Raw genomic sequence first — 13,699 nt, 5'->3', positions numbered from 1 at the left:
ACACCCAGCAGTGGTCCAATCAGGACCACTGTCAGCAAAACTAATTAATTCCACTCACACACTAGCACCAGTTTGTGGATTGTGACCAGACAGTCCCAGCCCGCTTCCAGGCAGCAAACATACCGCTCCAGGAGCCCACCAAAAGCCTCTGCATTCCCGGGCACTGGAAATCCATATAAGGATTTTCCTGGCCTCACAGGCATGGAAGAAGGCTAAAAGACAAGAAAGCCAAAGGACAAGCATTGTGGCATTGCCATGCTTGATCACTAGCCACAGTTAGTAACCAAACGTGTTAAGGCTACAACAAAGTACACCAGAAAAATTGTAGAAAGTCACTGCTACCACCAACTTCTCCATTTAGCACACCTAGAGTACCCAAAAATCCACTGAGTGTTAGTCTAGGGCAAAACAACAAGTGTACCCCATTGCACTGCATTGCAAGATGCCACAAGTGATACTTTCTTACTTAACAGTCACTACTTTTAGTAATGTAAGAATTGGTGCAGTCACACCAACACTAAACAAGACTTATCTGCTTGGTATTAGGGAACCCACCTTTTGGTTTAGGTCTGTACTACACAAGTTGGTAGAGTGATTGAGCTGCCATGCCTATTTCAAGAGTGGTAACTGACCTGTACAAATGAAATCCGTAAATGCAAGTGGCCAAATAACACTTAGACTTGAGGTTTGTAATAAATATTTATTTAACGTCAATTCTAAATAAGTCTTCCTTAAAAAGGCAAATGATTGTAACAATACGAATATACTTTGAAATTACTTTTCAGTATCAATAAAGCCAGTGAATAATTTTTGGATATACTTAATACACTTCTACACCCCGAGGCGACTTCAATAACAAGGATAGTATTTGGAGTTATATATTACACTAACATGCTTTGCAGATTCAGAGTTGCAGGAAGGAAAGATTAAGGGAAGGAAAGATTAAGGGAAGTAAAAAGGTTAGAACAGTTGTTCCAAAAAATGTGAGGACAAATGAATCCTCCAATGAAGTCTAGATAAACACTGTTACTGCGGGCAAAGGCTTAACAAGCCACAACCTATGGGGGGGAGAAGCAATACCAAAGTCAATGTATTTAGAAGAGTGCCTTTAGGGAGCCAGCACAGCAAAAGCCATTTGGACACAGTCTACGGATCTGATGCACTTCTTGGATAAAAGTCTTGGACTGTTTGGCAGACTGTGGCCACGTCAAGAAACTTTGCTGCGAGCCGTGACAGTCGTCCTGAAGTCTTTCCTTGCTGGCCATAGGAAAAGAGGAGGAGCCAAATTGCCAAAACACTTGCCACAAGCGGAGCGTGGCAGTCTTTAGCCGAGTGTTCGGCCAGAGTGCGAGCCGGTGTGCACCTCTGTCGGTATCGCCCTCTATAGCAGCAATTCTTGCAACATTTGATCTGTATTGTTCGCCAAATTTTGTTGTGAAGAAGAGAGCACTTGGTATAGCGTGGCGTGCCGTGTTATGGGAACCGTGAGAGATCCTCTTATGGATCCAGACCTGATGGACATCTATACAAACACAAAGGGGAGTGGAGCGCAAGAGACTGCCGGTAGCCTGAGCATTTCTCCACCATGCCCTTTGCATGTTGTAAATGTCACAATCACCGCTAACACCATGTCGCCGCACATGACGCCCCATACTCCATCTCTAACGTTGCCCAAGTCATCAGAATTTGGACTTGGAAATTGCCCGACACTTAAATCTCTCGAAATCACTCCCATAGAATTACCCAGTCACCAAGAACCACTGGTTAACACAGACCCACATGTGAATGCTGACTTAATGGCCCCCAAGTTAGGATTCGAATCCCTTGTGCCCCCTGACAATGCATCGCCAAATCAAAAATTACAAATATTTGAGCAAACAGGAGCAGTTAGGGCATCAGTCTTTGAATATTGTAACAAATGCAGTCATTGGACAAACGCCTGGGTCTCAAACTTTCACCAGTTAGAACATCTACCGGGCAAACAGATTCACCAGGTGATGAATTAATGCAAGTTTTTGACCAAACCATTAACACGATAGCAAAGGACAATTGTGTAAAACCTGCGGGTGAAATAACAGCCTTCTCCAGTGGCATAACACTGCCTGCTATACCTACACCAAAGCACATAGCGAATCATGGTCCAGCAACAAAGCCACTGTTAGCATCATGTATGGCAACCACTGCGGCTATGCCTAGCTTTAACAGACCCACTGTTCATCCACTTGAAACTTCAAGAATTGATTTCAGTATCATTGACCAGGATGAAACAGTACCTGGTGGCAAAATAAAACGGCGTCACACCACACCCCGAAAACAGCTTTCCATGCCGTACTACAAACGTGGTAAACGTGAGATTAACCCCGCATTTCAGCACAAGCAGCAGAATTAGCAGCTCTCAATTGCATTAGAAGTGCATGCGGAGATTGCAGTGTACTCTGACTCCACCTATGTGACAACAGTACACGCAGGACTGTCGCATTGGAAAATCAGGGGCTATCAATATGCTGACGGCACACAAGTGCAGCACTCAGACGTGCTGCAGCTCCCAACAGCCATAGTGGTAATGAAGTGCCAAGCCCAAACGAGGGGGTGGGGGGAGGGCAGACGCGACCTCCCGCGGCAACGAAGACGCAGAAGCAAAGTGAGCAGCATATTTTACAGAAATAAAAAGGAGTTTAACACCCTCAACTAATAAAAAGGCACACACACACACACACACACACACTTCGCATGATACCGCAAAGGGGATATAGTTTTTCACCAGTTACCCAAATAGGGAAATTTCAGGGGCGAGCATTAGCAAAGAAAAAAGTTGTGGATAAAGCGGGGGTGTTCCATATCTCCCACGGATGCACTATGATGACAGGAAAGCACTGGAAAAAAACAGTTATTCCCTTTGCATTATTCCAGATTGCACTTCCGCAGGTGCACTACCCTACCCATTTTAGTAAAGATGTTCTTGCAGCAAATATAGGGTAAGATTGGTTCTGTCCCAACTTGGCGAAATATAAATCGCCATTTGTATGCACAACTGTATAGTATGCCAGAAATTCTATTTGGGTCACACGCTGTGTGTATTGCGAAGAAAGCGATACCACACCCTAATGGGCCCTTCCAAAATCTCCACACAGACACAAAATATAATTCAAGTGTGTAATGGCTACTGGTACATGATTGTGGTAGTGTGCCCATTCTCTTGCTGGGTCAAAGCTGGTCCATTCTCACACCCGGGGGGTGCGAGGTCCTGCGTTCAGAAAATGGACCTCACTTTGTAGATGAAGTGTTTGAGCACATCACAGCCCTGCTGGATTAAGCATACATTTGTGCTCATCACCTTCAAGCAAATGGGGTTTGTAAAATGCTTCAATGGCTTGCTCAAAGAAAATATTGCCAAGACAAAAGTGACGGCTCCATTGCCTGCCTCTAAGCCCTATTCGCATTGGGTAATAAACCTGGATCAGACCACCGTTTAACCAACCCCCCAGGCCCCCACATGAGGTGGCGAAAGGTATGCTGCATGCGCCTCTGCTTGCTTCTCCCACTAGAGGAGTTGACAGATGCCCACAATTCTGCCACTGTTCTTGGTGATGAAATGCAAGAATATCTTGCTTCGATGATGGCTGGTGCCCCTCACCTCTCAACAGTTGAGGTCCCAGCTGGAGAGGTTGACGAAAAATTAAGACAACACACAAGTATGACAGTCTGAACTGCTCAAGCAACCGTCTTTGTCCCGAAGATAGGGTACATTAGGGAGAATTCTCAGAAATGTGCTAATTCTGCTCTACCTTCGAGACCACCAGCACCTTTGCTCGATTTTGAGGACTTTAATTTTTTAACCTAGATAGAGAGACCTTTTAGCCCACTCCCTCATGTATTTTCTATGATTTGAACATGGTTTCTTTTGGTTGTGGAGTCTGCCAAACTCCATAGGCTTCATCTTCTTACATTGAGGCACAAAGCACATTCAGTGCTGTGACACAGGGAAGTCTTTCATTTCCCAAAGGTTTAAAAACCTTCTCTTGGGTAAACTACTGTTTCCAAGAGCAGTGAAGTGAAATTGACTTTACATACATTTGTAACTTTCTAGAGCCAGCACACACCAACAATAGGGTGCTGGAGAGGTTATTTAGTATCCCCTTTGTCTAGTTTCTCATGTAACATTTTTAGGTTACCCTTTCTGCAATTAATGGCTGGTGGCAGTGGTTTACTTTTAACTACCATGGTGTGGTTTTACCACGGGCTGCGTTGGCAGCTGCAGTAAAGCACCCATGGTGCCAATTTTGTGAGAATGGGCACGTCTTTTTTCGTCATTTCTTGTTGGAAAGGTCCTCCTTGAGATTCACTCTGCGCGCCAAAGCAGGTTTGGTCCCTTTGTTCACTTTGTTTTTGGCAGGATTCACAAGTGAAGCCCGCCTCTGGCGCCAGTATGTCTGGTAGGGGCAGGAAGTGAGGGAGGTGCCCGAAACGTCCGGTGCTTAATCCCCTAGGTTACAGGAATGCACCCAAAGGTGATTGGCCGGCTAGCTGTCTGTCAAGGACAGCCACCCTGCTGCGTGATTGACAACTAGGGTGGAAGGAACGGGCGAAGTAGGTGGAAGGCACGGGCGAAGTAGGTGGAAGGAACGGGCGAAGATGACGTATGTGGATGGATGATATGTGGAGAAAGGATAACGTGGGTAGAACGAACAAAAGGAGCAGTGCATAAAATGGTTGCAGTGCATGGAACGGATTAGTGTGCAAGGAACGGATTAGTGTGCAAGGAACGGATTAGTGTGCAAGGAACGGATTAGTGTGCAAGGAACGGATTAGTGTGCAAGGAACGGATTAGTGTGCAAGGAACGGATTAGTGTGCAAGGAACGGATTAGTGTGCAAGGAACGGATTAGTGTGCAAGGAACGGAGCGACATACATGAATGGTTTGGAGGGCATGGAACGTCTGAAAGAGCATTGACAGGAACGGTCAGTGCTTGGAACAGTCGTAATGCACGGAACAGTCAGAGTACATGGAACGGATGAGTACATGGAACTATTGGAGTGGGCTCGATCTTGAGCACCTAAAGTAAACCATCATATTCACATCTTCATGCTTACTCTCTTCTCTACACCACGACTCAAATAGAACGCAGCGATACTATGACACCATTCGGTATAGCTGTTCTCATACCATCATCTGCCTCATGCTCCCCATCACCCTAACTATACACTGCTGGCTACACACCCTCCAGCCTAGGCGTTCGGTCTGGATTACAACCGGTCAGAACAAACGCATACTCCTGATCTCCCAACCACCAAGCCTACCGCTAAGAAGCAGCTATCACACGAATCCCACACCAGCTGCACACATATCCGGTGCTCACATGCACCTTTTGACTCGCTCTCTGCTCTGTCTACTGACTTGAACTTCGGTTCCCAAGGGCGTTCAACCTACCAGCGCCTTTAGACAATACCAATGGTACATAAAGGCGCTATATAAATGCAAAGTAACAACATAAAAGGTAAGGCTTTTTGGCTTGGAAGGCAAAGTCGACCACTGGACAAAGGAATCCAAAGAAGAACTTGGAAGAGATGCCTGCTGCAACTCCTGGACCATTGGTTTGCCTGGTGAAGCCCTGCTGCTCTGCTGAAGCTCTGAATTTGCCTCGACTAGAGAAGCCCTGCAAGGACGACTTCTCCCTTTGAGTTGGTGGGACCAATCAACTGCAAAGTGAACTCACCTAGACATCCTCTCGGAGCTGGCTGTACTTCCTTGCTGCTGCAGGAAGCAAAGTGCCAGGGAGAGGAACACCAGATTGGAGTGCAACACTTTAAGTCGGACCTGAGCTGCTGGAAGGTCCTCCTGACTCCCAGGAAGCAGGACTCAGCAAGTCTGAGCCACCTCAGAGTGCTGGACCCCAGATGCAAGGAAAGTCCAAAATGGTAGTCGAGGACCGCAGTGGTGCTATTTGCTGAGACGCGAGGAGCTGAAACTGAAGTGCCGCTGAATTGAAGTTTGACCTTTGCTGCTGCTGCTGACAGTCCAATTGCAGTGCAGAGTCCCCAAAAGTCCTCTCTCTTGTCCCCACGACTGAGGCCCAGGAACAGGATCTGCAGAGCTGCACAGGAACAGAAGCCAGCTGGAACTCCCAGAGAGCAGGACTGACCAAGCCTGAGCCACCTCAGAGTGCTGGACCCCAGATGCAAGGAAACTCCAAAGTGGTATCAGAGAACCTGCGGTGGTACTATCTGCTGAGACACGAGGAGCAGAAACCACGAAGTGCCGCTGAACTGGAGATTGCCCATAGCTGCAGCCGACCTTCAAGTTGTAGTGCAGGAGTCCCCAGACGTCCCCCCTCTTGTCCCCACGACCGAGGCCCATGCACAGGCTCTGCAGACCTACAAAGGAACAGAAGCCAGCTGGAACCATTTTTTCTAACCAAAGGTACTGTGAAACTAAGGGGACTTGCCTCTTGTTTTTTGTAGCCTTGCTTGTGCTCAGTTGAGACTTGTCTTGGTTACTTTGCAGAGTTGCCTGCAGCTTTACACCTCACAAGCCTCCCAGCTTGTGAACCTTCATTGATTCTACTTTTTCTACAAAGATTTCTAAAAACACTGTGCAAGCATTACTTACCTGCAAGAAGTGCTTCAGCTCACCTACACTTTTGCAAACTAACATTGGCTGCCCTGGCTCCCTGAGACACTCTTCTTACGTCTGACTGTTGTACCTTTCCTCCAGGAAAGGGTTAATTTACTTTGCATTGGGGGTTTAAAAGTACTGGCCTGCTTCAGAATATTTGTTTAACCTTCACTTTCTTTCCCAACCCTTTTCTTTGACACCAAACTCAGTATTGCTCTAATGTCCATTGTCCTATTTAAGTCACCTGAGGGTGTAGAATGTGTCTGTGTGTCATCCCCAAAGAGTATCAACTGATTTACTGAAACTGAGTGTGTGTATTTTAAAGTATAAGTGTGCTCCCTTCTAAAGAAGGCTTATTGAACTGACTGTTTAATTATTTAAGCAAGAAACCTTGTGTGCAAGTTTATTTGAATACTGGTCACTGTAAACCTCTGTTTAAGAACACTACTGCTCACATTGACCCCGCTTGAGATAAGCCTGGCTGCTCAGCCACACTACCAACCTGTGTAGTACTAACCAGGTTACTCACTGTAGTGACCACCTTACTCCTAGTCCATAGTCCCCTTTCCTCCATACTCATGGGACATTCCTCCGTCCTGTGGGACGGCACCGGAGCACTTTGTAAAAGCATTAAAAAAAAGTGCAAACATGTTAGTCCTTCCTCTCTTTCTACGCGGGGTACGGCACGCGGCCGTAACCCCGCCCATCTTAACTCCGCCCTGCGCATCAGTCCTTTTCCATCGCCAGGTCACAGACCTTTAATAAGGTTCCTCTATTATTGCTTAAAGGGGACGGCAGCCGGGCATATGGAGGAAAGGGGACTATCGACTAGGAGTAAGGTGGCCACTACGGTGAGTAACCTGGTTATACTCCTACGTCCCCTTTCCTTCATACTTATGGGAGATTCCCAAGCACTCCTTACAGGAACTACGGGTGGATGGAAAACTATTGAAAGAGGTTCTTCAGCACAGCCTGGCCAAACTGAGTATCAGCTCTGGAGCTCAAGTCTAGACAATGTTTACAAAAAGCCGATGGGGAGGCCCAAGTAGCTGCTTTTGCGATGGTCTCCCAGGGGACATATTTCTGAAAAGCAACCGCAGCTGCCATGCCCCGCACCAGGTGCGCATTAATACCTTTAGGAAGCTGCTGACCCTGAACAGTATAAGCCTCCGTAATACAGGCAGCGATCAATCTGGAGATAGTCTGTGGTTTAACTCTGTACAAACACAATATATAATACCATCACTTCAAAATAGGATTTTCACCAATTATCAATTGTGCTTTTTCAAAAAACACATTGTGATGGAGAACAACTGTTGTTGCCTAGGGGTTAACAGGTTTAATGATTCTTATCCATTTTTTCTCAGTATAAAGAACTATTATCTTTTCCAAAATAACCCACACACCATATATACTGTGCCGACCTGTGCGGTCCCATCCGTGTCAATCCAGAGATGTAGGGTCCATCTGGAGATAGTCGCCTTAGAGGCCTGTTTACCTTGTGGATTACCAAAGGTCCCCAACAGTTGAGAAGAGTTCCTAAATTCAGATGTTCTATCTAGATAGAACTTAAGAGCCCTTCTCACATCCAAACAATGCAGAACCCTTTCAGCTCCTGAAGCAGGGTTCGGAAAGAAGACCGGTAGGGAGATCGATTGGTTCAGATGGAAATCAGAGTCCACCTTCGGCAGGAAAGAAGGATTTGTCCGTAGGACCACCTTATCCTTGTGGAAAACCAAGAAGGGAAGCTACACCGATAAAGCTTGGAGTTCACTGACACGCCTCGCTGAAGTAACAGCAACCAAAAAGGACACCTTCCACGAAAGGTGCTTGAGGCCGTGGCCATTGGTTCGAAAGGTTTATGGCACCATGCCGTAAGATCCACATTCAGATCCCACGCCGGGTGTGGCTTGCGAACCAGGGGATAAAAGGTGCGTCAAACCCACAAAATGTCTCCTAATCAATGGATTAGACAGAGTAAGAGCATTGGTCCGTGGATCGGTAGGAGGATACAGCTGAGAGAGAAGTTCTGCAAGACAGAACGTGAATGCCCTACTCTGCTAGGTGGGATACGGAAGACAACAGTGTCAATCGTAGCCGCCCTTGGGTCCAGCTGTTTGTCTAAGCACCAATGACAAAACCTAAGCCATGTGCTTCTATACTGAGACCTTGTCGAGGGTTTCCTGGCTGCCTTAATAATGCACATGTTATCCGCAGACAGGTTGAGATGTTCTAATGACTTGAACTCAAGTTCCATGCCGCCAAGCTGAACGATTGTGGTGAGGGATGCCACAGCTGTTGATCCTGGTGAAGCAGGTCGGGACTCACCGGTAGCCTGATCAGTGGATACACCGACAGGTGTTGAAGTTCTGAGAACCAGAACCTGGCTGACCACCACGGGGCTATGAGCAGAAGAGTACAGTTCCCCGTGTTCTTCAGCTTGCAAATCGTCCGATGAATCAGAGGTAGATGCGGGAAGGCATAGGCCCTCATGTTATGCCATGAAATCTCGAGAGCATCCCTCAGAGAGGAGGCTCGCAGCCCGTTTCTGGAGGCATAAAGAGGAAGTTTCTTGTCTGCCATTGTCGCAAAGAGGTCCACTTCCGGAGTGCTCAACGCAGGAAAATCCAGGAAATGGATCTCCGCCTTCAATTCCCACTCACAGCTGACCATCGTCCGCCGACTGAGGGCATCTGCCGTGACATTCAGCTGGCCCGGAAAGTGTACTGAGACTAGCCAGATACCATGGCTAGTCTCACTCACAAATCTGGATGGACAGGTCCACGAGAGGGGGAGACTTGGTGCCCCCTTGCTTGTTGATGTAATACATTAACACCACATTGTCCATGCGGATACGGACCACTTTGTTGGCAATGATCGGTCTGACCGCCTTGAGCGCTAGGAATATCGCCAGAAGCTCCAGATGATTTATGTGGAGGAGCTTGTCCTGATGCGACCAAAGATCGAGACCTGAAGGAGATCCAACGTCGCACCCCACCCCAGAAGGGAGGAGTCTGTCGTGACAGTCACCATAGGAGCTGGGTCCCGAAACCCTGCACCCACCGACAGGTTGCTGAGAGACTACCACCACTCCAGGTCCGTTCTCATGGAAGCCGGAAGCAAAATCAACTTGGAGTCCGGATCCACAGCCTGACGCCAAGAACTCTGGAGAGCCATCTGAGTGCACCTCATCTTGAGACGAACAAGAGGAAGAGCCAACACGCATGAGGCCATGAGGCCCAGAAGCCTCTGGAATCACCAGGCCGACATGCTCTCCGACTGTGCAAACATCTGGCACGTGGCCAACAGATCCGCCATTCTGTCCCCAGTCAGGTACACACTGCAGTCGATAGTGTTCCAGCGAAAACCCAGGAAAATCAAGTCCCACCCCCGTCTCGTGCGAGCGCGGAGAACCCGCATTTGGCAGGCTTTTCAGTGGTGTTACCACCTGAACCTGAGGAAGAGGCTGAGGAGCGGGAGAAAAACCGAGTCTGTTGCTGCCTCCGGCAGTTATTACCCAAAGGGGTATCCGCTCTGCCGGATTTCCGATCTAGAAACCCTCTAATGCCAGAGGAGGGCCGGCTTTGCGACAACGGTCTCTGGGTTCTAAAAGGCGTTTTAACCAGGACGGACAAGGACTTAGCTGTCTGGGTGCTGTCCTTCGTTTTGGTCAGTTTCACATCCGATGTGGAATGGAAAAGCTCCTTACCATCAAACCGCAGGTCCAACACTGTGTCCTGCACCTCCTTTGAGAACTTGGTGGCATGCAACCACGCTTGTCGAGCGGTATCAACTCCCAGCATAAGGCCCCGATCCAAAGTGTCAACGTGATGAGCCACAGCCTCCAGGAGATCCTGGGCCAAGACCCTGGCATCAGACAATCACGCCTAAGTCCTCCAGCTTCTCGACTGGAATGAATTCCTCGAACTCCGACAGTCCTTTCCACATTTTCATATTCGCCCCCGCTAACACCAATTCTGTATTGGCCTGCTGGAGCTGCAGGGCTGAGTTAGCAAAAACCTTCCTCCCGAGGGAGTCGAGGAGCTTGTCCTCTTCCCCCAGGACCTGAGTAGCCGTCGTAGAAGAGGATGCGACAGGCCTGGACTGTAGAGTGGCCGCAGCCACCACCGTGGAGGAGGGGGCGGACAAGACGCTAGGGCCACCTCTTCCGAAGAATGCAGCCTGCATTGCGCGTCAATTTTCTTATTGACGAAGAGTCCAGAGTGTGGCTTCTCCCAGACCCTAAAGACCTTGGCCAGAATGTCCTTCTGCAAGTACAGGCCGGTACGCTCCGAAGGAGACAAGGTGAACGCCGCAGAAAGCACACCCTCCTGCGGAGCGGGTGCCTCAGGCACTGGGACATCCAATAGACACATGTCTAGTACCCGGTCGTGGAATGCTAGAATAGAGCGGGGCTGGTCTTCGCTGTCCTGATCGCCCTGTGCATCATCCGACATGGCAGGGCCTTACTGAGCTGCGTCGGGCACCGGGGACAAAGGTGGCGCCGGCGGAACCACGGGGAGCGCGGGTGGAGCCGGAGGCGGGCATATTTCCCTAAAAAGACCCTTAAAATACTCCCTCATGGGGGTCGGTACGCATGAGCGTCTGAAACTTGCGGGAAAAAGCATCCTCCGCCGAAGGCTTTGGCGCTGCCGGAGGAGGCTTCTCATGAGGAGGATAATTCCAGGCCCATCGCCAGAGGTGTCCACATAAATGGGAGCCGAACCCACAGGCAGCAAGATGTGCGGAATAGGCATCCGAGCGTTCGTCGCAAACTGGACGAAAAGGATGCGCACAAGGAATCTTATGTTCACCCAAAAGACCAAACCCTACACCTGCGGCCGATGGCGCAGTTGTAGGGGAAGGGCCCAAAATGGCCACCGTTGTTGTGCCGGGAGCAGCCGCCATTTTGCCATCACCGGAGGGGAACTGCAGCACGAGTGGAAGTGAAGCAGGGGGTCCCCCCCAACCGATGGATCAGGGGTCTTCATTTTAGCCTTTACACAGGGAAACTCAGCCGAGCCGGTAGTATGCAGCCTGGAATGTTTCTGCGACATACCAATAGCCAAACTAGCCTTCACAGGAAGGACCTCGGCACTGCCGGTAAAGGAGGAACTTCGATTCAAAAGCACACCCCTTGCCCTCTCAACGGTTCTGGTGTCGCCACAAGAGCGGGACCGGTGAAAGACCTTTCACCGATAAAGCCTCTCAGGCTTCTGAGAACTGGTGGTCACCTTAGCCTCTTTACGAGGGACCTCGGACCAGAGTCCGGTAGAAGCCTCTTCATAGCGGCCTCCGAACATACGTTCGGTTTTAGCAAGCCCAGCCGTGGCCTTGGGGCGCACCCCGGTACTTTTGAGGGAAGCCGATAAGGAGGCCTCGGAGGAAGCTCCGGTACCCCACGACTCAGTAGAACTAGGTCCACACGCAGCCCCCACAGGAGGGGCCTCGGATTGTAATCTGGTGTCCACAGGCCCCTTACGGAGACCCTCGGAGAAAACTCAGATAAACTTTAGGCCCAGAGGGCACCTCAGGGCAAACCCTGGTGACAGAGCGGTCGACGCTCCTCCCGGTCCGGGAAGACCCCGGGAAGGAGTGCCCCGGCCGGGGTGCTCTGAAAAGTAAACTACTTACCAGGCGTTTCTTCTTTTCATCGATGAAGGATTGAAAGTGCGTAGGAGGAGTGCATTGAAAAACCTACTCCCACCGCTCTAACCAACATTGAAGGGCCCAGACCGAAAGGGAATCACAATAGAAACAGGAGTCCCAACAGTGATCGGGACCCAAGCACTCTAAACAGAGAGAATGGGGGTCCACCTTCACGAAGTGTCGCTGACACGAGTTACAATTTGGAAAATCTAGTTTAAACGACAGACTACTACGCGATTGCTAGCGAGAGCAATAGAGGATGAAAAAAGGGAAGAAATTCTTCCGCAGATGAAAGTGTGTCCAGTCCCGAACGAGCGGAGAAAAGGACCGATGGGCGATGCAGAGCTAAGATGGGCGGGGTTACGGCCGCGTGCCGTACCCCGCGTAGAAAGAGGAAGGACTAAAATGTTTGCACATTTTTTTTAATGCTTTTACAAAGTGCTCCGGTCCCGTCCCACAGGACGGAGGACTGTCCCATAAGTATGGAGGAAAGGGGACGGGAAGTAGGAGTAAGACGTATACCAAAGGTTGGGTTCCTATTGCCAGGAGGACAAGGTTGCTGTAGTCTCCCAAATGGTACTGCACACAATCTTGCCCAACAGAAGTCCTTCCCTATTCAAGGGCATGAGTGTTCGAGGATGACAGGGGACACTGGTGACCCAGTGGCCAACAGTAGGTAGGTCAGGATAAGGCAGATGAGGGGAAAGTCAGAGTTCAAGAGGATTTCTCATTCAACAAGTATAGACTTCAGAGTCAGTAGAAAGTGTTCAGGGACTTTGTCAAAGGTTACCTAGATGAGTTACAGCATTAGGCCTGGGCGAACGGTATGGCCGAACTACCAACTACACAAATTACTACCCTAGCCACACAGGAGCAGCACAGACTAAGTATTACCCTCAGTCACAGTAAGCCAGCAGTGAAGAGCTTGCAGATGGACACCTTCACGATGCAGCAGCTATGATGAGCGGACTTAAATGGCATCTTGCTTCTGGAGGTCCAACAGGAGTCCACCAATGTTCCAGCAAGATTAGTTCACAGGAAGATGTTGCACAGCACTCAGCCTCGAGGTACCAGGGTATTGGCGGTTTGCAGCCCAGGAAGGTCACAGCTCGCTGTGGGATGGCTTAAATTACAGGTCTTCTTAAGACTGTTTGTCCCATGAGCCTATGGGTCGGAGACATCAGCAGGACTCCTCTGTCGCACAGAAGAAGGGGTCAGCACAGACAGCGGTTCCACAGCAGGCACCTCCTATCGCTGGAATCAGCTATAGCAGTCTTTGCTTCTTCATCGGATTCAGCTTCAGTAGTCTACTTCTCTTCGGCTTCCAGATATAAGCCATTTATCCAGGGACCCAGCCAATTAGCACACATGCTACGTTCAAACTTAAAAAAGACAGCCAACCTCCCAGTTAGGGCTGGTTCCAGGCAGGCATGTGAG

General features: G+C 49.3%; 1 protein-coding gene across 1 annotated transcript in view; it reads right to left on the bottom strand.

Moving 5' to 3' along the window:
• The window catches only part of WDR75 (WD repeat domain 75), a 552,173-nt gene that overhangs the window by 284,312 nt on the left and 254,162 nt on the right, over nt 1–13,699 (bottom strand). The window lies entirely within an intron of this gene.

The sequence above is a fragment of the Ambystoma mexicanum genome, chromosome 9, assembly GCF_040938575.1.
Source record: "Ambystoma mexicanum isolate Mex_15411 chromosome 9, UKY_AmexF1_1, whole genome shotgun sequence".
Lineage (NCBI taxonomy): Eukaryota > Metazoa > Chordata > Amphibia > Caudata > Ambystomatidae > Ambystoma > Ambystoma mexicanum.
Note: the sequence above shows the minus strand (reverse complement) of the source record. Positions and strands in the feature narration are given on the sequence as shown.